This window comes from Gorilla gorilla, chromosome 3 (genome assembly GCF_029281585.2).
Source record: "Gorilla gorilla gorilla isolate KB3781 chromosome 3, NHGRI_mGorGor1-v2.1_pri, whole genome shotgun sequence".
NCBI classification, from domain to species: Eukaryota; Metazoa; Chordata; class Mammalia; order Primates; family Hominidae; genus Gorilla; species Gorilla gorilla.
Window position 1 is genome coordinate 139,355,330 of NC_073227.2, and position 22,914 is coordinate 139,378,243.

At 39.0% G+C, this 22,914-nt stretch overlaps 1 protein-coding gene across 14 annotated transcripts in view; it reads left to right on the forward strand.

Moving 5' to 3' along the window:
• The first annotated feature begins 20,807 nt into the window (after window positions 1-20,807).
• USP53 (ubiquitin specific peptidase 53) overlaps window positions 20,808-22,914 on the forward strand; it is a 76,441-nt gene continuing 74,334 nt past the window's right edge. For 2 of the 14 annotated variants that reach the window (XM_063705506.1, XM_063705504.1), the window contains exons 1-2: window positions 21,355-21,824; window positions 22,368-22,528. The gene's annotated coding sequence lies outside the window, so the exon portion shown is untranslated. Of the gene's footprint in view, window positions 21,158-21,354; window positions 21,825-22,367; window positions 22,529-22,914 lie in introns of those variants that run through there. The other 12 variants (XM_063705508.1, XM_055385003.2, XM_004040323.5 and 9 more) reach the window with 11 other exon arrangements.

The window sequence follows — 22,914 nt, forward strand, 5'->3', positions numbered from 1 at the left end:
GTGAAGGCAGCCTCTGCACCAATGCATCGTGGAGTTCAGAATACAGCAGAACTGGGGCCCCTGGCCAATTATGTTGCTGGTGTTCTACAAGGAGCATTCCAATGACTGCCACACATATTTTTATATGTATTTATTTCTTTATTGTTTAATTCTTTCACCAGAATGAATGCTCTCTGAGGGCAAGGATTTGCCTTATTTATTTATTTAATTGACAAATATAAAATTGTATGTTAATCATGTATAACATGATGCTCTGAAATATGTATACATTGTGGGAATAGTTCAATTGAGCTATTTCAACAATTAACATAGGCATTACCTTATATACTGATCATTTTTTGTGGTGAGAACACTGAAAATCTCCATGATTTTCAAAATACAATGCTATTATTAACTATAGTCATCATGTTGTACATTAGATTTTTTGAACTTCCTCCTTTGTAACTGAAATTTTGAATCCTTTGATCAATATCTTCCCAACCACTGCCCACTTCCCAGAACTACCATTCTACTCTCTACTTCTGTGAGTTCAACTGTTTTAGATTTTGCATATAAGTGAGATCACTTTTATTAACTGCTATATCCTGTATGCCCGGTCCATTCTAAATAATAATATTGGCCGGGTGCAGTGGCTCATGCCTGTAATCCCAGCACTTTGGGAGGCCGAGGCAGGTGGATCACCTGAGGTCAGGAGTTCGAGACCAGCCTGGCCAACACGGTGAAGCCCTTTCTCCATTAAAAAATACAAAAATTAGCCGGGCGTGGTGGTGGGCACCTGTAATCCCAGCTACTCAGGAGGCTGAGGCAGGAGAATTGCTTGGACCCAGGAGACAGAGGTTGCAGGGAGCTGACACAGTGCCACCGCACTCCAGCCTGGGTGACAGAGCAAGACTCCATCTCAAAAAAAAAACAAAAAAAGAACAATATCTATTTGTGAAATAAACATATCTGAATTATGGCAATAACATAAGCTTCTATATTTAAAATAATGCATTATAAAACACATTACCCAATACTTGGTTAAGTGTTCAATAAATGGAAGGTATTTTTATTTAAAAAAATGAAAAATTATTCAGATCACACAGTAAAAAAGCAATGGTATTCAGAACTAAGTTAGATTAGAGATGACACTGGAATTACTTTGGGATAAATATACCAATATGATTTGGCTCTATGTTCCCACCCAAATCAAGGGAGGGACCTGGTGGGAGGTAATTGGATCAAAGGGATGATTTATCCCATGCTGTTCTCATGATAGTCAGGGAGTTCTCACAAAATCTGATGGTTTAAACGTGTTTCCCAGTTCCCACTTTGCTCTCTCTCTCTCTCCTCCCACTTTGTGAACAAGGTACTTGCTTCCCCTTTGCCTTCTGCCATGATTTTAAGTTTCCTGAGGCCTCCCCAGCCATGCAGAACTGTGAGTCAATTAACTCTCCTTTCTTTATAAATTACCCAGTCTCAGGTAGTATCTTTACAGCAGCGTGAGAATGAACTAATTCATATACCTAGCCTGGATTTGGAATATATGTTGGAACAATGATTATATTAAACATACACAGAGAATCAGAAACACTAAAGTAGCCTAATTTTTAGGATAAACATTAGCATTAGCTCCATTCTCCAGACTCAAAATTGTCATTAAGATAGCCTATTTACAGATCAGGCATGGTGGCTCACACCTGTAATCCCAGCACTTTGGGAGGCTGAGGCAGACGGATCACATGAGGCCAGGAGTTCCAGACCACCCTGGCCAAAATGGTGAAACCCAGTCTCTACTAAAAATACAAAAATTAGCTGAGTGTGGTGGGGTGCACCTGTAATCCCAACTACTTGGGTGGCTGAGGCGCAAGAATCCCTCGAACCTGGGAGGTGGAGGTTGTAGAGCCGAGATTGCACCACGGCACTCCAGCCTGGGTGACAGAGTGAGACCCTGTCTCAAAAACAAAAAAAGGTAGCCTATTTAGGAGCTTGCTAAAATGGTCTTATTTCTTGTGAGCATTCACATTTTGTATGTTATGTAAGAATTTTTAAAAATCAGTAATGGTGGATACTTTCCTTGATCAGTATACCGTAACTCTTTGGGAAGTGTATTACATAATCAGAAGGGAGTTCCCATGGGATTGACATGTAGTACAGTACTGCCTCTTTTTTTAATACCTAAAATGGTTTTTCATGTAAATACCTGTTTGGAATGTTTTGAATCAAGAAAAATATTGCACCTGGATTCTGATTCCTCGACACAACAAAACAAGCACATAGTGAATAAAAACAATAATCTCCAAGTCCCTTGCTTTAGGGTGTTTCCACCTTGCTTAAGGAAAGTAGGCACCTGGAAGTTATAACCAATGAAAGAAGGTGACTCCTCTGTCAGCTGAAATAATGACAAATGCATTATTTAATCAACCTGAAATAATGTTTTTTTCTTCCCCATGTTACCTTGAAAAAGCAAGCAGGAATACTGATCAATTTCTACATATATTCCACTCTCAAACTTAATTTTTAAACTCGGTTTCTAACATTCATTTTTCCTTAATCCTACCTATGTAAAATATAAGGGTTCATGAAAGTTCTACAACATAGCTAACTGGCCTCGGGTCCCAGGCCTCTTGGAAAAGACCTCTTCTAGGTCCTGTAGCACTCCAGGATCAGTATCTATTTTAAAACATAAAGTCAAATATGAACATGGGCCACATTTATTTAAGAAATACTCATATATAATATTTTGATTTTTTTTATTGTTTACATTTTTAACATACCTAAAAATTTGTAAAATATTGGATATAAATCAACCTGAAAGAAAACTAACCATTTTTCAAGGATACATCATCAACAAAACTGCTAAATATTTCTGGTTTATCAAGTTCAATCAACTTGTTTTTTCTTTGATCTTCCCAAATGAAATTTACATTAATGACAAAAGCAAACCACTTTTCTTTTGGGAAACAGAGGGTCACCATTATTAACTATTTCCTTACTCTCTCCTAGTCACTATTCCTCACACTTTACTGGCCATTTGAAACTTAGTTAGAGTTCCTTTATTAAAAGAACTAGATCAAACAATAGACTTTGAATATGAAATTATTTTTCACATTAATTTTACAAATAGTGTAACACAAATTTATTTTACAAGTTTAAATAAAGTACCTTTCCACCTTCTTAAAAGATTCCTCACCTCCTAAATAGAAATCGCAGGGGAAACAATGCTATTAAGGATCATATATAAGATAGCAGTGGTGCACCTGCAGTCCCAGCTTCTCAGGAGATTGAGACAGGAGAATCGCCTGAGCCTGGGAAGTGGAGGTTGCAGTGAACCGAGATCGCACACCACTGCACTCCAGCCTGGGAGACAGAGCAAGATACCGTCTCACCAAAAAAAAAAAAAAAAAAAATTAGAACGGATGAAAGGGGCCTAACAGATAGAAGAAACTGATTAAAATATAACTAATTTAATTATTTCCTAGAAGCCAATAGAAACACTGTAACATTTATTTTCTGGGTAGATCTCATGAATTGATCCTCAAAGGCAATTTAAAAATCTGTCGTTTGGAGGATCTAGTTTCTTAAGACATCGTGATACTGTCCATGAGGATACCAGCGGTGTTTAGTAGGAAAGAACATTTTGCCGAGTTGTTCTATCATGGGTTTCTCAAGATGCTTACCTTTATCTTCCAATCTAGTTTTCAGCACTTGAACATATGTTTCTTCATTATCATGCACAGAATCTGGTTGAGGGTTTGTTTTGTATGCTCAAATGAAATGTCCACAGAATGGTGGTAGCACACTATTGTTCTGCCATCAGATATCACAGCAAGCTCTTCTTTGCAATTACAGTCATCTGGTAGAGAAGAATATGGAGATTTATGACAAACAATATAAAACTCTGTTTTGGATTGGTAATATTGGAACTATTCAAGATAGTTCTTTTTGATAGCACCCATTTTGCTGCTGCTACAGCCATGATGTTTCAAGATGCTTATCAAGTGGTATGAAAAAAAATGTTCTGAAGAGAAACTGCTTTTAAAATCTGCTTCTATATTTCGTTTGAAAACCAGCACAAGACAAGGATGCCCTCTCTCTCCATGCCAATTCAACATAGTATTGGAAGTTCTGGCCAGGTCAATCAGGCAAGAGAAAGAAAGAAAGTGTATTCGAATAGGAACAGAGGAAGTCAAACTGTCTTTGTTTGCAGATGACATGATCCTATATATAGAAAACCCCGTCATTTCAGCCCAAAAGCTTCTTAGGCTGATAAGCAACTTCAGCAAAGTCTCAGGATACAAAATCAATGTGCAAAAATCATTAGCATTCATATTCACTAACAACAGACAAGCAGAAACCCACATCATGAATGAACTCCCATTCACAATTGCCACAAAGAGAATAAAACAACTAAGAACACAGCTAACAACAGAAGTGAAAGATCTCTTCAAGGAGAATTACAAACCACTGCGCAAGGAAATCAAAGAGGACACAAGCAGATGGAAAAACATTCCATGTTCATGGATAGGAAGCATCAATATCATGAAAAATATTCCCATTACACTACCTACCATTGACATTCTTCGCAGAATTAGAGAAAAACTATTTTAAAATTCATATGGAACTGAAAAAGAGCACACATAGCCAAGACAATCCTAAGCAAAAAGAACAAAGCTGGAGGCATCAAGCTACCTGACTTCAAACTATACTACAAGGCTACAGTAACCAAAAGAGCATGGTACAGGTACAAGAACAGACACATAGACCAATGGAACAGAATAGAGAATCTAGAAATGAGACCACACACCTACAACCATCTGTTTTTTGACAAACCTGACAAAAACAAGCAATGGGGAAAGGATTTCCTATTTAAAAACTGGTTCTAGGAGAACTGGCTAGCCATATGCAGAAAAGTGAAACTGAACCCCTTCCTTATACCATATACAAAAATCAAAACTCAAGATGAATTAAAGACTTAAATGTAAAACCCAAAACTATAAGAACCCTAGAAGAAAATCTAAGCAATACCATTCAGGACATAGGCATGGGCAAAGATTTCATGATGAAAACACCAAAAGCAATTGCAACAAAAGCAAAAATTGACAAATGGGATCTAATTAAACTAAAGAGCTTCTACACAGCAAAAGAAACTATTATCAGATTGAACAGAAAACCTACAAATCAGAGAAAATTTTTGCAATCCATCCTACTGACAAAGGTCTAATATCCAACATCTATAAGGAACTTAAACAAATTTACAAGAAGACAAAAACAGACAATTCCATTAAAAAGTGGGTAAAGGACATCAACAGACTTTTCAAAAGAAGACATACATCCGGCCAACAATCATATGAAAAATAGCTCAACATTACTAATCATTAGAGAAATGCAAATCAAAACCACAATGGGATAACCATCTCACAGTAGTACTAGGTGATGGAATGATCTGTGCAGCAAACCACCATGGCACACATTTACCTATGTAACAAACCTGCACATCCTGCACATGTACCCCAGAACTTAAAATAAAAATTAAAAAAATAAAATAAAATAAAATCTGCTTCTAGGCATATCAAATTGCATTCCTTGACAGCTCCTCACTGTGAGACCACCATCTTGTTTCAAGAAATATATTCTTTACTTTTGATATACAGAAAGAGATGTGAAAATAGTATATGATTAATCACAATACATTTCCTCACAAACTCATTGAAACCTATTAAAAATTCTTAAAAACTCAAAACTTTTAACTTTGTATTAAAGTACTGGTCATTATAGTTACACAGAAAAAAATATGTTTTCAGATGAATACATGTAAAAATGTATATATTATAATGACCGCAATTATCAGAATATATTAGGCTATGCTACTTGTACAACTCCATACTTTGTTTACTTAAGTGTCCTCTTGCTAGCACAGCAAAAAGATATTAATATTTTACAAATAGTAATAATAATAAACGAAGAACAGAGTTCCAAGATGGCCGAATAGGAACAGCTCTGGTCTGCAGCTCCCACTGTGATCGACACAGAAGATGGGTGATTTCTGCATTTCCAACTGAGGTACATGGTTCATCTCATTGGGACTGAATGGACAGTGGGTGCAGCCCAAGGAGGGCGAGCTGCAGGAGGGCGGGGTGTTGCCTCACCCGGGAAGTGCAAGGGGTCAGTGTATATCCCTTTCCTAGCCAAGGGAAGCCATGACAGACTACCTGGAAAAACAGGACACTTCCGCCCAAATACTGCCCTTTTCCCAAGGTCTTAGCAACCAGCAGACAAGGAGACTCTCTCCTGTGCCTGGCTCCACAGGTCTCACGCCCATGGAGCCTTGCTCACTGCTAGCACAACAGTCTGAGATTGAACTGCGAGGCGGCAGCCTGGCTGGGAAGGGGCGTCCACCATTGCTGAGGCTTGAGTAGGTAAACAAAGCGGCCTGGAAGCTTGAACTGGGCGGAGCCCACCACAGCTCAACAAGGCCTACTGCCTCGACACTCCACCTCTGTAGGCAGGGCATAGCTGAACAAAAGGCAGCAGACAACTTCTACAGACTTAAATGTCCCTGTCTGACAGCTCTGAAGAGAGCAGTGGTTCTCCCAGCATGGCGTTTGAGCTCTGAGAATGGACAGACTGCCTCCTCAAGTGGGTCCCTGACCCCCGTGTAGCCTAACTGGGAGACACCTCCCAGTAGGGGCCGACAGACACCTCATATAGGCAGCTGCCCCTCTGGGATGAAGCTTCCAGAGGAAGGATCAGGCAGAAATATTTGCTGTTCTGCAATATATGCTGTTGTGCAGCCTCTGCTGGTGATACCCAGGCAAACAGGGTCTGGAGTGAACCTCCAGCAAATTCCAACAGACCTGCAGCTGAGGGACCTGACTGTTAGAAGGAAAACTAACAAACAGAAAGGAATAGCATCAACATCAACAAAAAGGTCATCTACACCAAAACCCCATCTGTAGGTTACCAAAATCAAAGACCAAAGGTAGATAAAACCACAAAGACGGGGAGAAATCAGAGCAGAAAAGCTGAAAATGCTAAAAATCAGAGCACCTCTTCTCCAAAGCATCACAGCTCCTTGCCAGCAACAGAACAAAGCTGGACAGAGAATGACTTTGACAAGTTGATGGAAGTAGGCTTCAGAAGGTCAGTAATAACAAACTTCTCTGAGCTAAAGGAGGATGTTTGAAACCATCACAAGGAAGCTAAAAACCTTGAAAAAAGATTAGACAAATAGCTAACTAGAATAAACAGTGTACAGAAGACCTTAAATGACCTGATAGAGCTGAAAACCATGGCATGAGAACTTCGTGACATATGCACAAGCTTCAATAGGTGATTCAAACAAGTGGAAGAAAGGTTATCAGTGATTGAAGATCAAATTAATGAAATAAACTGAGAAGACAAGGTGAGAGAAAAAAGAGTAAAAAGAAATGAACAAAGCCTCCAAGAAATATGGGACTATGTGAAAAGACCAAATCTACGTTTGATTGGTGTACCTGAAAGTGATGGGGAAAATGGAACCAAGTTGGAAAACACTCTGCAGGATATTATACAGGAGAACTTCTCCAACCTAGCAAGGCAGGCCAACATTCAACTTCAAGAAATACAGAGAACACCACAAAGATACTCCTCGAGAAGAGCAACCAAAAGACACATAATTGTCAGATTCATCAAGGTTGAAATGAAGGAAAAAATGTTAAGGGCAGCCAGAGAGATAGGTCAGGTTACCCACAAAGTGAAGCCCATCAGACTAACAGTGGATCTCTCTGCAGAAACTCTACAAGCCAGAAGAGAGTGGGGGCCAATATTCAACATGCTTAAAGAAAAGAATTTTCAACCCAGAATTTCATATCCAGCCAAACTAAGCTTCCTAAGTGAAGGAGAAATAAAATCCTTTACAGACAAGCAAATGCTGAGAGATTTTGTTACCACCAGGCCTGCCCTACAAGAGCTCCTGAAGGAAGCACTCAAGATGGAAAGAAACAACCGGGACCAGCCACTGCAAAAACATGCCAAATTGTAAAGACCATCAATGCTATAAAGAAACTGCATCAATTAATGGGCAAAATAACCAGCAAACATCATAATGACAGGATCAAATTCACACATAACAATATTAACCTCAAATGTAAATGGCCTAAATGCCCCAATTAAAAGACACAGACTGGCAAATTGGATAAAAAGTCAAGACCCTCAGTGTGCTGTTTTCAGGAGACCCATCTCACGTGCAGAGACACACACAGGCTCAAAATAAAGAGATGGAGGAAGATCTACCAAGCAAATGGAAAACAAAAAAAGGCAGGGGTTGCAATCCTAGTCTCTGATAAAACAGACTTTAAACCAACAAAGATCAAAAGAGACAAAGAAGGCCATTACATAATTGTAAAGAGATCAATTCAACAAGAAGAGCTAACTATCCTAAATATATATGCACCCAATACAGGAGCACCCAGATTCATAAAGCAAGTACTTAAAGACCTACAAAGAGACTTAGACTCCCACACAATAATAACGGAAGACTTAACACCCCATTGTCAATATTAGACAGATCAATGAGACAGAAGGTTAACAAGGATATACAGGACTTGAATTCACCTCTGCAACAAGTGGACCTCACAGGCATCTACAGAACTCTCCACCCCAAATCAACAGAATATACATTCTTCTCAGCACCACATCACACACTAAAATTGACCACATAATTGGAAGTAAAGCTCTCCTCAGAAAATGTAAAAGGACAGAAATCACAACAAACTGTCTTTCAGACCACAGTGCAATCAAGTTAGAACTCAGGATTAAGAAACTCACTCAAAACTGCACAACTACATGGAATCTGAACAACTTGCTCCTGAATGACTACTGGGTAAAGAATGAAATGAAGGCAGAAATAAAGATGTTCTTTGAAACCAATGAGAACAAAGACACAATGTACCAGAATCTCTGGGACACATTTAAAGCACTATGTAGAGGGAAATTTATAGCACTAAATGCCCACAAGAGAAAGCAGGAAAGATATAAGATCGACCCCCTAACATCACAATTAAAAGATCTAGACAAGCAAGAGCAATGAAATTCAAAAGCTAGCAGAAGGCAAGAAATAACTAAGATCAGAGCAGAACTGAAAGAGACAGAGACACAAAAAGCCCTTGAAAAAATCAATGAATCCAGGAGCTGGTTTTTTGAAAAGATCAACAAAATTGATAGACCGCTAGCAAGACTAATAAAGAAGAAAAGTGAGAAGAATCAAATAGATGCAATAAAAAATGATAAAGGGGATATCACCACCAATCCCACAGAAATACAAACTACTATCACAGAATACTATAAACACTTCTACGCAAATAAACTAGAAAATCTAGACGAAATGGATAAATTCCTGGACACATAACACCCTCCTAAGACTAAACCAGAAAGAAGTTGAATCTCTGAAGAGACCAATCCCAGGCTCTGAAATTGAGGCAAGAATTAATAGCCTACCAACCAAAAAAGGTCCAGGACCAGACGGATTCACAGCTAAATTCTACCAGAGGTACAAAGTGGAGCTGGTACCATTCCTTCTGAAACTATTCCAATCAATAGAAAAAGAGGGAATCCTCCATAACTCATTTTATGAGGCCAGTATCATCCTGATACTAAAGCCTGGCAGAGACACAACAAAAAAAGAGAATTTTAGGCCAATATCCCTGATGAACATTAAAGTGAAAATCCTCAATAAAATACTGGCAAACAGAATCCAGCAGCACATCAAAAAGCTTATCCACCACGATCAAGTTGGCTTCAACCCTGGGATGCAAGGCTGGTTCAATATACACAAATCAATAAACATAATCCATCACATAAACAGAACCAATGACCAAAACCACATGATTATCTCAATAGATGCAGAAAAGGCCTTCAACAAAATTCAACAGTGCTTCATGCTAAAAACTCTCAATAAACTAGGTATTGATGGAATATATCTCAAAATAATAAGAGCTATTTATGACAAACACACAGCCAATATCATACTGAATGGGCAAAAACTCAAACCATTCCCTTTGAAAACTGGCACAAGACAGGGATGCCCTCTCTCACCACTCCTATTCAATATAGTGTTGGAAGTTCAGGGCAATCAGGCAAGAGAAAGAAATAGAGGGTATTCAATTAGGAAATGAGGAAGTCAAATTGTTCCTGTTTGCAGATGACATGATTGTATATTTAGAAAACCCCATCATCTCAGCCCAAATCTCCTTAAGCTGACAAGCAACTTCAGCAAAATCAATACAAAATCGATAGAAAATCAATGTGCAAAAATCACAAGCATTCCTATACAGCATTAACAGACAAACAGCCAAATCATGAGTGAACTCCTATTCACAATTGCTACAAAGAGAATAAAATACCTAGAAATCCAACTTACAAGGGATATGAAAGACGTCTTCAAGGAGAACTACAAACCACTGCTCAATGAAATAAAAGAGGACACAAACAAATGGAAGAATATTCCACGCTCACGGATAGGAAGAATCAATATCATGAAAATGGCCATACTGCCCATAGTAATTTATAGATTCAATGCTATCCCCATCAAGCTACCAATGACTTTCTTCACAGAATTGGAAAAAACTACTTTAAAGTTCATATGAAACCCAAAAAAGAGCCCGCATTGCCAAGACAATCCTAAGCACAAAGAACAAAGCTGGAGGAATCACGCTACCTGACTTCAAACTATACTACAAGGCTACAGTAACTAAAACAGCATGGTACTGGTACCAAAACAGAGATATAGACCAATGGAACAGAACAGAGGCCTCAGAAATAATACCACACATCTACAACCATCTGATCTTTGAGAAACCTGACAAAAACAAGAAATGGGGAAAGGATTTCCTATTTAATAAATGGTGCTGGGAAAACTGGCTCGCGATAGGTATAAAGCTGAAACTGGGTCCCTTCCTTACACCTTATACAAAAATTAATACGAGATGGATTAAAGACTTAAATGTTAGACCTAAAACCATAAAAGCCCTAGAAGAAAACCTAGGCAACACCATTCAGGACACAGGCATGGGCAAGGACTTCATCACTGAAACACCAAAAGCAATGGTAACAAAAGCCAGAATAGATAAATGGGATCTAATTAAAGTAAAGAGCTTCTGCACAGCAAAAGAAACTACCATCAGAGTGAACAGGCAACCTACAGAATGGGAAAAAATTTTAGCAACCTATCCATATGACAAAGGGTAATATCCAGAATCTACAAAGAACTTAAACAAAATTACAAGAAAAAAACAATCCCATCAAGAAGTAGGCAAAGGATATGAACAGACACTTCTCAAAAGAAGACATCTATGCAGCCAACAGACACGAAAAAATGCTCATCATCACTGGTCATCAGAGAAATGCAAATCAAAACCACAAACAGATACCATCTCACGCCAGTTAGAATGGCAATCATTAAAAAGTCAGGAAACGGCTGGGCGTGGTGGCTCAAGCCTGTAATCCCGGCACTTTTGGGAGGCCAAGGTGGGCAGATCATGAGGTCAGGAGATAGAGACCATCCTGGCTAACATGGTGAAACCCTGTCTCTACTAAAAATACAAAAAAAAAAAAAAAAAAAAAAATTAGCCTGGCGTGGTGGCGGGCGCCTGTAGTTGCAGCTACTTGGGAGGCTGAGGCAGGAGAATGGTGTGAACCCAGGAGGCGGAGCTTGCAGTGAGCCAAAATTGCACTACTGCACTCCAACCTGGGCAACAGAGTGAGACTCTGTCTCAAAAAAACAAACAAACAAAAAGTCAGGAAGCAACAGATGCTGGAGAGGATATGGAGAAATAGGAACGCTTTTACACTGTTGGTAGGAGTGTAAATTAGTTCAACCATTGTGGAAGACAGTGTGGCAATTCCTCAAGGATCTAGAACTAGAATTACTCTTTGACCCAGCAATCCCATTACTGGGTATATACCCAAAGGATTATAAATCATGCTATTATAAAGACACATGCACACATATGTTTATTGTGGCATTATTCATAATAGCAAAGACTTGGAACTAACCCAAATGTCCATCAGTGGTAGACTGGATTAAGAAAATGTGGCACATATACACCATGGAATACTATTAGCCATAAAAAAAGGATGAGTTCATGTCCTTTGTAGGGACATGGATGAATCTGAAAACCATTATTCTCAGCAAACTATCACAAGGACAGAAAACCAAACACTGCATGTTCTTACTCACAGGTAGGAACTGAACAATGAGATCACTTGGACACAGGGTGGGGAACATCACACACTGGGGCCTGTCAGGGGGTGGGGGGCTGGGGGAGGGATAGCATTAGGAGAAATACCTAATGTAAATGATGAGTTGATGGGTGCAGCAAACCAACATGGCATATGTATACCTATGTATCAAACCTGCACGATGTGCACATGTACCCTAGAACTTAAAGTATAAAAAAAAAGAATAAACAAGAACAAGTTATTATTTTGCTAGGTACAACCAACTAGTACTATATTAACAGCATGATGAAGGCCAATGCAGTGGCTCACGCCTGTAATCCCAGCACTTTGGGAGGCCGAGGTGGGTGGATTACCTGAAGTTGGGTGTTGGGAGACCAGCCTCGCCAACATGGCAAAACCCCTTCTCTACTAAAACTACAAAAAAATTAGCTGGGCGTGGTGGCATGTGCCTGTAGTCCCAGCTACTAAGGAGGCTGAGGCAGGAGAAACGCTTGAATCTGGGAGGCGGAGGTTGCAGTGAGCCGAGATTGGGCCATTGCACTCCACCCTGGGCAACGAGGGCGAAACTGTCTCAGAAAAAAAAAAAAAAAAAAAAAAAAAAGAAAGCTGCTGTTCTTTCTTGTGCTAGTTGCTGCTTGCAATTTAAATGTCAGCACTGTTTTTAGCAACTGAAATGGCTTCCTTCTATCACATTAACACTATTAAAACTTGATAAAGAGTTCTTTAGAGTTAAAAGTATTTGAAACATTAGCAGAATAAAACTTGTAGAAAGCAATTTGATCAAAACACTTTCATTTAATAATGTCTAAAAAGGCTTTAATACACATACAACGGATTTTACCTGCTAAGAGTTGGTTTGCGTTTTTCCTCAGCACAATTTAGGGTTTAGGGCTTGTTTTACAGATAAGAAAACGAAAGATTCAAGAGCACAAACAGTTAAGAATTGGAAAAAAATTCAGTACTCTAGTATTTCTGCCTTTATATATACTTACAAGTCTTGAAAATACTTTTGCCACTGAATATTTTCCAACAATTTTATTACATTATTTAAAATTAAGTGTTATTTTACTTTTTTCTTTTGACTGTGAAGTGAATTTCAACAAGGAAGTTCAACTTGAAAACACTGTGCCCTGAATATTTTTGTCATCTTTACAAGAAAAGTGCTCTCCGGGGCAACTTCCTTTGGGTCTAGTATTTCAGCCAATATGCTATGAGCAAAAGACACTGTGTTACTTTACTATTGTATTTCTTAAAGAATTACTTTAAAAACAAGTCAGTCCAAGGTGTAAAGTGAGTGAGTGTGTGTGTGTTTGTGCGTACGTTCAAGTCACACAGGCTTGAATTTGTTATATTTCCAAGGAGTGGGAAAATAAGTTTGATAAATTTGCAAACACGATGGTTGTTTTTTGTACAGTCAGAGAACTACCATGGATATCGCAATTCAGAAAAAAGAAAATATTCGCCTTTGAAATACTCTTGACCTCCTTATGTTCTCTTTCCTTTGTCTTATAAAAAGGTACAAAAGTGCCACGTATGTTTATCAATATTCCAATATTTGAATATATAAGAAATTTTACTGTACTTTAAGAAAGAAAAGAGTTCCATCTTCCATGAAACTTCAGAATACTTCATGGAAAATTGTTCACACTAGGCAAATTCCAAATGTTAAGGAATTGGATTTCAGTTCTGGTTCTGCCAGAGTCTAGAATGACCTTGGGTAATTTTTCTTCCCTGGGCTTAAGTTTTCTCATATGTACAGTGAAGGATTTTAACAAACTAATCTCTGAGGTCCTTTCCATCGCTAAGATTCTAAGGCATCTTATATATAAAATAATTTTATAAAACTAGTTTTATAAAAAGTTGAAGAGAATTGATGTTCATAGAAAGGAATGCTAGTGAATAACTTTATGACAATTAAAACTCCAGATATTTTTGGCCAATACTTCTGGACCTATTATTAGTGCAGTACATACTGGCTTTGTTCATTTCTACTTACTCTACTGTATTTCCATGGCTGTAACTTGACAGCATATTTAACTTATATGGTCTTTTATTTAGTTATTCATCTTCTGTTTATTGAGTGCTTCCTATGTTCTAGACACTATGCTAGGTACCTCATTTTCATTATTTCTAAAATAAGGATATTAGTAATATCTAAATATTAATATTTAGGGTCATTGAAAAAGTTAAATAAAATAGCCTGCATAAAGCAGTTAGTTTCTAACACATATTTAGGGATTAAATAACAATTGAGAAAAGGCACTTTCACACATTTAGAACACTGTACTCTAATTCTTCTATTTAAGCATGAGGAAAGAGAGGTTAAAACTGATCTGCCCACAGTCATACAACTACTTGTTGAGAGCAAAGAATATTCAGTGTTGTTTCTATCATATCCACGTTGCTTCTGAGCACAAATAATTCCACAATTTGTTTTTTTTTTCATTCTTTTGCTCAGATTACAAAACATTGCCAGAAAAAAAAAATTACAAAACTAGGCAAATACATGTCCAGAGGGGCTGGCAGTCCTACTTAATCCTGTTAACAGCAATCCAGTTAGCTAGGATACCCTGCCCTGCTACACACAGATGAAGAAACTGAGATTTATGGAAGTTAATAGCTTTTCAAGATCACACAAACAATAAATGGCAATGTCAGGATTTAAATCTGTTTCTGTCCAGGTACAAAAACCATACTATTTTATGACACCATGTTGCCCTTAAACATTTCTTTTCTTTTCTTTGCTTTCTAACACTTTTAGTTCTGCCATTAGGATTAATTTAGGCTGCAGCTGGGGCAGAAGGTCAGGAATCCAGTCTTCGTCAACATTTTCCTTAATGACATAGCTGAAGACAAAGAAGATATTACTAATTTTTGCAATACAAAAATAGAGGAAGAATAGTGAATCTTATGAGATAAGATGAAACTTACTGGCATGAAACTTCAAAGCAAAATAAGATACTTGAAATGAAGAAAACCAATGATGGGGTTGCTTGTGCTCTGAGACAGCATAAATATTTGTGTCCAAAAAAGAATAATGGCATTAAGATTTGGAAAACCTGGCTTCCTATCACTTTATAAAAGAGAAATAAATTAAAAATCAAGTATTTTGAACATAAACTAATATTGGTTAACAAAGTGACACAATTGCAAAACAATCTTATTTAAACTATCCTGATAAGAAAACAGTGTCTGAACTATGGGAGGAAGTAATTTCTCCAAACCACAATTGGGGTAATTGCAAAAATCTGTTTTTATTTTTGGGCACCACATATTTTTCTGAAGTTGACAAGACAGCATCTTGAATTCAGTCACATGGATGGTATGTGAGGCTTGTTACTGCATTTGCCAGGAACATGTTGATGAAGCCATTGTCAGTGAACATAGATAAGAGTCTCCTTAGATACAGGCTCACATGGGGGAGAAAAGCATTTTAGACGATGACAGAAAAATGTTTTCCTGTTACTGATAACTTAAATATGTCATTTACTTTTGGTTTTAGAACATAGCCAAACTGAAGTTTAAGTTACAGGCTCATGCATATATCTGTTCTTTTGCTCTCGCTCTTTACCTTTTACTCTTATTTTAATTCCTCATAGCTCTGATTGTTTTTTCTTATTTATGTTTGACCTCCATCTTTTATTATATGCCAGAATTCATTTAAAATCATTTAAATCATTTGTAGGATGAGGTGAAGTACTGTATAATAAATGAATGAATATGTGGATTAGTGTAATATTTACTAGGCTTTCAAAAATTGTTGCTAGAGTGGAGTATTTTAGCTTAAAAACACAAAAGATATTTTCAGTGTTAACTAGTATCTTATGAAAAAGGAGAATATAGATTTCTGTTGTTTCAAAGGACAGAAATAAGGCTAGTATGTGGAAATTACTAGGAGATAGATTCCAACTCATTGTGATGAACATTTTTTTAAGAGTTAGTCTTAAAAGGGCAATAATAGGCTGCCCTGCAAAGCATTAGGTTTTCTATCACTGTTACCATATTTGAACAGAAGCTGATAGCCCACTGGTGAGGATGATCCTCCATTGAGTGGGAGGCTGGACCAGATGAAATCTAAAGCTTTCTGTATTTTTGAGATTTTAATTAAATACAGATCATTGTCATCAATGATAATGGGATTCTATAAGAACCTATTTTTTTTTTTTTTTTTTTTTTAGTAATCAGCGTTAGTAACCACAATAATGGCACTAATGGCCATCATAACCTAGTGTGGGACTTTACAGTTGCTTTCATCTAGGGCCTTATAAAAAGATATTTGTGTAAGTATTTCTTCTCACCCCAATTTTAATGATAAGAAAATTAGAATGTTTCAATGTGAAATAACATACAAGGGTAATGAAATTGCCTACGCTGACCCTAAGTCAGCAAAAATTAAAGAGGCCACTAGTTAAACCACTAGCAGTGATTTACTAGCAAATGTCGACCTTGTTATGGCAGAGCCTTAGAAGGTCTGGGATGGATGGCCAGAAAAGTTTCAGCCAAGTAAGAGCTAGCTAAGATATCATGGATATTGAATTTGAACTTCCAGTGTTTAACAAAATGTCATGCTGCAGAGCTTTGAGGAATCCAGTAAATACTCAAGTCCAGAATTCCTTGTAAGAGGAGAGAGGATCCTCAGGAACTCTCTCTCTCCTTCCCACTTCAACTGTGCCTTACTCGTTCAGACCAGCTACTTTCAATGACAAGGCACATTACTACAGCAATCACTTAGAGACCCATGGGAAGAATGTTCTAGGCCAGTAATTCTCAACCTTGATCCTACTGACATTGGGGACTAGATAATTCTTTGTTGTGGGAGACTGTCTTGTCCATTGTAGGATGTTTAGCAGCATCCCTGCCCGCAACTGTGACAACCAAAAATGTTTCCAACCATTGCCAAATGTCCACGGGAGAGAAAACCACCCCCAGTTTAGAACTAGTCTTCCAGACATAGAGAATAGAGAATGCAAAGCCTTGAACAGCATGAGATGTTGTTGCGGAAGTAGGAACAGATCATTCAGGGGTCTATAGGCCTTGGCAAGAATTTTGGATTTTATTCTATGTGAATGGAAAGTCATTGAACAATTTAAGTTGGGGAGTAACATGTCAATATTTTTAAAAGACTAATTGGCTGCTGTGTGGGAAAAAGATTTAAAACCATGAGGATAAATGACATCTCAGGATCAGGCACTAAGGCACATCAACATTTAAAGCAGATTGAAAAGTACAAGAGAAAAGGAGGCTGAGAAAGAGAAGCCCATGAGGCAGGATGAAAGCCATAAAGGAATGATGTCACAAAAATTGAGATGAAGATGTCAAGGAGGGAGTGGTCAATTGTGACTAGATTTTTCTGGTTGGCTCATCCCTGAGTCACAGCCTAGAGATTTCTCTTCTTGCCTAGCTATAGTTTCCCCTACAGTTCTTCTGTATCTTATTCCAAATGAATCATTCTGCCCCAGAACTTACAAAGGCTTCCCACTGTAGTCCTGTACTGGCCTTGCTCAATCCTGTTTCTAAAACTTTGCTCTTTTAAGTTACATATCTTCCTCAATGCCTTCAAATACACTTGCTTATAACCCTTCCAAGCTGAAGTTCATATTTGATCTCCCACAGAAGCCCTCTCCAACTTTAGCCCACACAGATGACTCTATTCAAAAAAATCAACAAAACTTCCAATTTTTACTCCATCCAATAAACACTGCTTGTTAAGCATCTGTGCTAGGCACTGTGCTATGCCTTGGAAATATGAAAAAACAGAGAGCTTAGGTAGTAAGGAAATTCACTTGTCAGTCCTTATGGATGCATTTAGGAAAAAAAGGATTCTGTCTAGTATCTAACCCTGAGTCAGTCATTCATCTACTACTTCCCTATGCTATATTTCACTCTACCCCACCCAGCTCAGTCATGGTTAAGCTGTTGATTACCTCCTGGAACTACTGGGTTACAGCTCCTCAGGACACAATGTTGCTATTCCTACGAGACATTAGTGGCAGGGTGCATCTAGCCACAGGGTAGCACATTTCTCAAAGTCTGAGTTATAATCAATCCAGAATAACACTAAGAGGTGTGTATATGTGCTGGTGGTGTGAACTTTGGCTAAGCCTCAGCTGAATGATCTAGGGTATTCTTTGGCATGCCAAGCCTGCTCCCTTTCATGATCTCGTTGCCTGTGTGAGGTGCAGAGATTGGTCTTCACAAATTTGGGTCCAGCCAATCAGAAACTAGTGAATCAAACCCACACACATGTCCCTCAAGGACAAATAGTAAGAGTTAATATATTTTAAATCCTTGTTGTGACTTTCCTGATTACAAATTTTCTGGGAGCAACAGCTGTCCTGCAATGTCAATTTTCCATTTTTTCATGTTTGCTTCAGACTCTGCCCTCTTGATGCTTAAATTGGGTCCTATTAAAACTCTACCATTTAAGGATCGGTACATAGATATGCTAAAAACTGGTAGAAAGTATGAAATCATATAATTTTAAAAGTGTATAGTCAGGGTTTAGTCAAATTCTTGAGCAGGGTGAACAGAAGGGTATTCTTCTGTAATTGCTAAATAAGGAAGGGAGGTAGTATAAGCCATTATTATCCACAGTTCAAATTATTTCTCAAGGGTGGAGGTGGGGGTTACTCTGTCAGGTACATTTGCAGAGAAATAAATATAGTACAACATAATTGTTATAAAAATAAGTCCCAAAAGGGATGACAATTTTGTCTCAGAAAGTTATGAAAAGATCCATGGAGATATGCATTCGAGAGAGAACCAAAGGATCTTGAGAGAACCAAGAACATAGAAAGCAAGGACTTTAGAAAGATTAATGTGGAGGAACTGGAGGAAGAATGGCGATGAGTTTAACAGTGTGATCATGAAAGGCCCTGCCGGTGGGTAATGAAAAATTCTTAGCAGAGAAGTATCATGATAGTATTTTCACGTTAGAAAAATTATTAATAGAATGGAGGTTGGACTGGTGTGGGAAATAACTAGAGGATATCTTGTGAATATTGCAATAGTACAAGGAAGATGAGTCATAAGAGATGGTGATTACTTGAAGGACTAAGACAGTGAGAGTGGAGGGGTGGATCTGAGAGATACTTAAGGAAATAAGAGTCAAAATTTTATATTAGAAAAGAGGAAATGAAGGAAAAGTAACAGGGGTACTCATAGATTTCTGACTTGGGCAGTTGCGTGTCATTTTCTGAAACAGGGAATGGAAATGGTGTTCCAGATGGGTGAAGAAGGACATGGCATCAGGAACAGATTATAGTAAAGATGTCCATGCCAATTTGGGACATATTTAAGATACTGTGTGAAATCCAAAGGATGTTGCTTAAAAATGTCTGACGTATAGATATACACCTGAGAGTTCTTGGTGCACAGGACATGTGGTAGGTAAGTCCATGATGGGAAAGAGACTGCTCAAGGAGACATGGATTAACATTAAACAGAAACAGCAAAAGAAAATGGAGTGCTGGCGAACAGAGACCACGCAGCAGAAAAACAGTATTTAAAGTGCACCAGAAAAGTAGCTGCAGAATGAGGAGAAAATGACATTAGAGAAACGGAGGGAAGAGTTAATGGTGTGCTCTTATTGTTTTAAAAATGCAGAGTAGGATCTTTTTTTTTTCCCCACCCCTCCCAAAGTTTTTAATATTTTGAGGGCAGAAACCACGGCTTCATTTCATCCTATTTCCGACAGTGCCTAGTTCAGTAAAGGGAACATAGTAAATGCTCAATAAATTCTTAATGATTCAGCCTCAGACATTACAAACGGGTCCTATTTGTCTCCCGTATCAACGTCCAATATTTCTTCCCCCTATTTCTTCAAATAAACTTTTAGAAGTGCCTCTGGGTTTACTGAAATCCATTTTTACAATTAGTATGTTCAACTTACACCAGCTTCGGAATGAGTTCCAAAACCTTCTTTATTTACTTGAGAGATATTCGGTATCAGTGACAATGGGTTTTTCCTTTACTACTATTCCTAAGAAACGTTTTTCAAAATCAAAGTTTAGCCCAATTCCCAGCAGTACCTTTTAACTTAAAACCTGTTCGAAAGCACGGCAAAGAGGCGGACAGACTTTTCTGACAATCATTAACCAGGTCAACAGACTTATTAAAGCTATCTAATTAAAGGCAAGAAACAACTGCTTGGGGAATACACATTCACGCCACATGAAGCCATTTAACTGCAAATAGATCGTCTAACGACTCACGGAAATCTAAAGGAAACTGCGTGTCCGCATGGGGTTCTGATGCCAAACTACGGATTGTTCTCTCAGGTAACACCTAACCTAAGGGAAGTCCTTGGTGGATCCGCGTTCTTGAGCTTAGAAAATACCGAATGAACTACCAAGAGCACCAGAATAATCGCCTCCTCCTGAAGAACCAGCCACTTTCTCACCACGCCAGACAGCACGTCCTACAACCACCTTTCCCAACAACCAAACTCCAGCGCCAAGCTACCGCTTTTGGGGAAATGTTCTATCTCTTGGTCTCGCGCGATCTCGCGCCTCCGAGGAAGCCAACTGCATTGCGGACGCCATCAAATCCCCGCGGGAATAGAATTCCGCAGGTCCAGAAAGCCGGGAAATCGCGAGCGGAGGCGGAGTTACCTCGGTGAGCGTGAAGGCGGAGCCCGCTCCGAGGGGCGGGCTTGAGGCGGGGAGAGGGGCGGGGCTCCAGGGACCTGTTGATTGCAGGTGTCACTGGCCTGACTGGTCCCTGGGTATTGGGGCGTATGCGCATGCTCCGCTCACAGGGTCGGGCTCTGGGCGGCGGAGACCAGCCGCCTGTGCTCCAGTTCCCGGTGAGCCTCGGTACTGTGGCAGCAGTCAGTGTGTCTGGCGGGTGTCGGCGTGAAGCGGGGCTGGGCCAGCGGGAGATAGCTCTGTGGGAGTGGAAGGCCTGTATTTCTCTACCTGGACCGCACGCTCCTCGCTCAAGGAGGGTAGAGCTCAAGGTAAGTCTCCGAAACTAGCCTTCTGGTTGGAGATCCAGCGACCTGCGACCCCCGCGGGCCTGACCGGGACACTCTCATTCTAGCCCCAGAGCTCGTCTCTCCCCCTCGCAGTCCGGCGACCTCCTACGGCCCCGGCCCTCTGGGCACACACACACTCTCTTTGCTGGGCGGTTCAGACGCCAGAGGTCACGCAGCCCTCTCGCCCCTTCTCGCCGCGTCTGGCGGAGATGCCTCTGGCTAGGCTGGAGGCGCTCGCGAGGCGGGAGGAGGTGCTGTACTTGTTGGGTCCTGGATGTTATTGCTGCCGTGTTTGAGGGCGGCGACAAGCTGTAGTCCTGCTGGGATTGTGAGTAATACCCTTACTTGGCTCCTGCCCCTGGCTGTCCAAGCCACATTGCCTCGCCTGAGCACACAGTTTTTTACTTAAAGGGGTCCAGGATGGTTATGCTCCCTCCTTGGAGAAGAGAGATGACTGGACTCGTGAGATTCTTGGGGTGGTGGTTTCTCAGTGGTAGTGGTGTTGTATATAAAGTTAATGTTTAGCTTCTAAAGGGCGGCTTACGGGGCATTTACCAAACTATTTTTAAACAGTGTTGGAGAACAGGAAGTACTTGCACAGGTGTAATAGGGAGGGTTTCTAAAACCTGCAATCTGAGGATGTTTTGAGGTTTGCAACCCTGCTACAAGGTTTTCTTTATCAATGCAAAGTATGCAGGGAATGACCAGTTGGACAGCAAAGTTTTCCGAACGTTTCCTTATCTGGAAATAGATATATATATATATATGTGTGTGTGTGTGTGTGTGTGTGTGTGTGTATGTATGTATGTATAAATATATATATTTGCAAACAATATCTAAGGCTATTTTTGAGGTAGGTTTAATAGTAAACTTAACCTGTAGTCCCAGCTACTCGGGAGGCTGAGGCAGGAGAATTGCTTGAACCGGAGGTTGCAGTGAGCCGAGATCACGCCACTGCATTCCAGCAGGGGCGACAGAGCCAGACTCCGTCTCCAAAAAACAAACAAACAAAAAAACGCAGTACACTTAGGAAGGAAGGTTTTTGTGATTAAGATCTGATTCACTTTTAGTTATTTAAAAAAAGGCTTGCTGATTTTCGCTATTTAAAATGAGTAGCAAGTGCTAACACAAAATGTCTGTTGGAAATGAACTTTTAGTTACATTGATAATTGTTATTTTCTGTTCTTTTCAGTTCCGTGATGATGGTCTAAGCAAAGACCCTTCGTCCTGTTAAAGATAAATTAAAAAAAAAAACAAAAAACAAAAAAACCAAAGGGAGCAAAACTTACTCTGCAAAAGTATTATATGATTTACCTGCTGTTGTCATAAGAATTCCAAATAGACAAACTCGGTGTAAGTAGGAGTTAATTATAGTCTGAGACATAAGGTTTTTGTTTTGTATCTCAAAGGCTTTTAAAATAAGCTCCTTGATACAATTTGTGCAGGTTCGTGTTTACTGGTGATAAACCATGAAAGTGATTTATTAAGATTTTTTCATTAATGAAACTGGGAGGTTTGTGTATTTCTTCCTAACGTGTAAAAAAGAGACTAAGAACTGGCCTTTCCTTTTTCCTAAGAATTTTAACAAATATTTTAAAAAATGTATGTAGATTGTGTAAGTTCATGGAATTTGACACTAATAATCAATTCGTTAATATTATTTTCACTAAACAATGCATAAGATAGTTTTTAAAAAGATATTTTAATGGGAAGGTAGACTTTTCCAACTAGTGTATTCT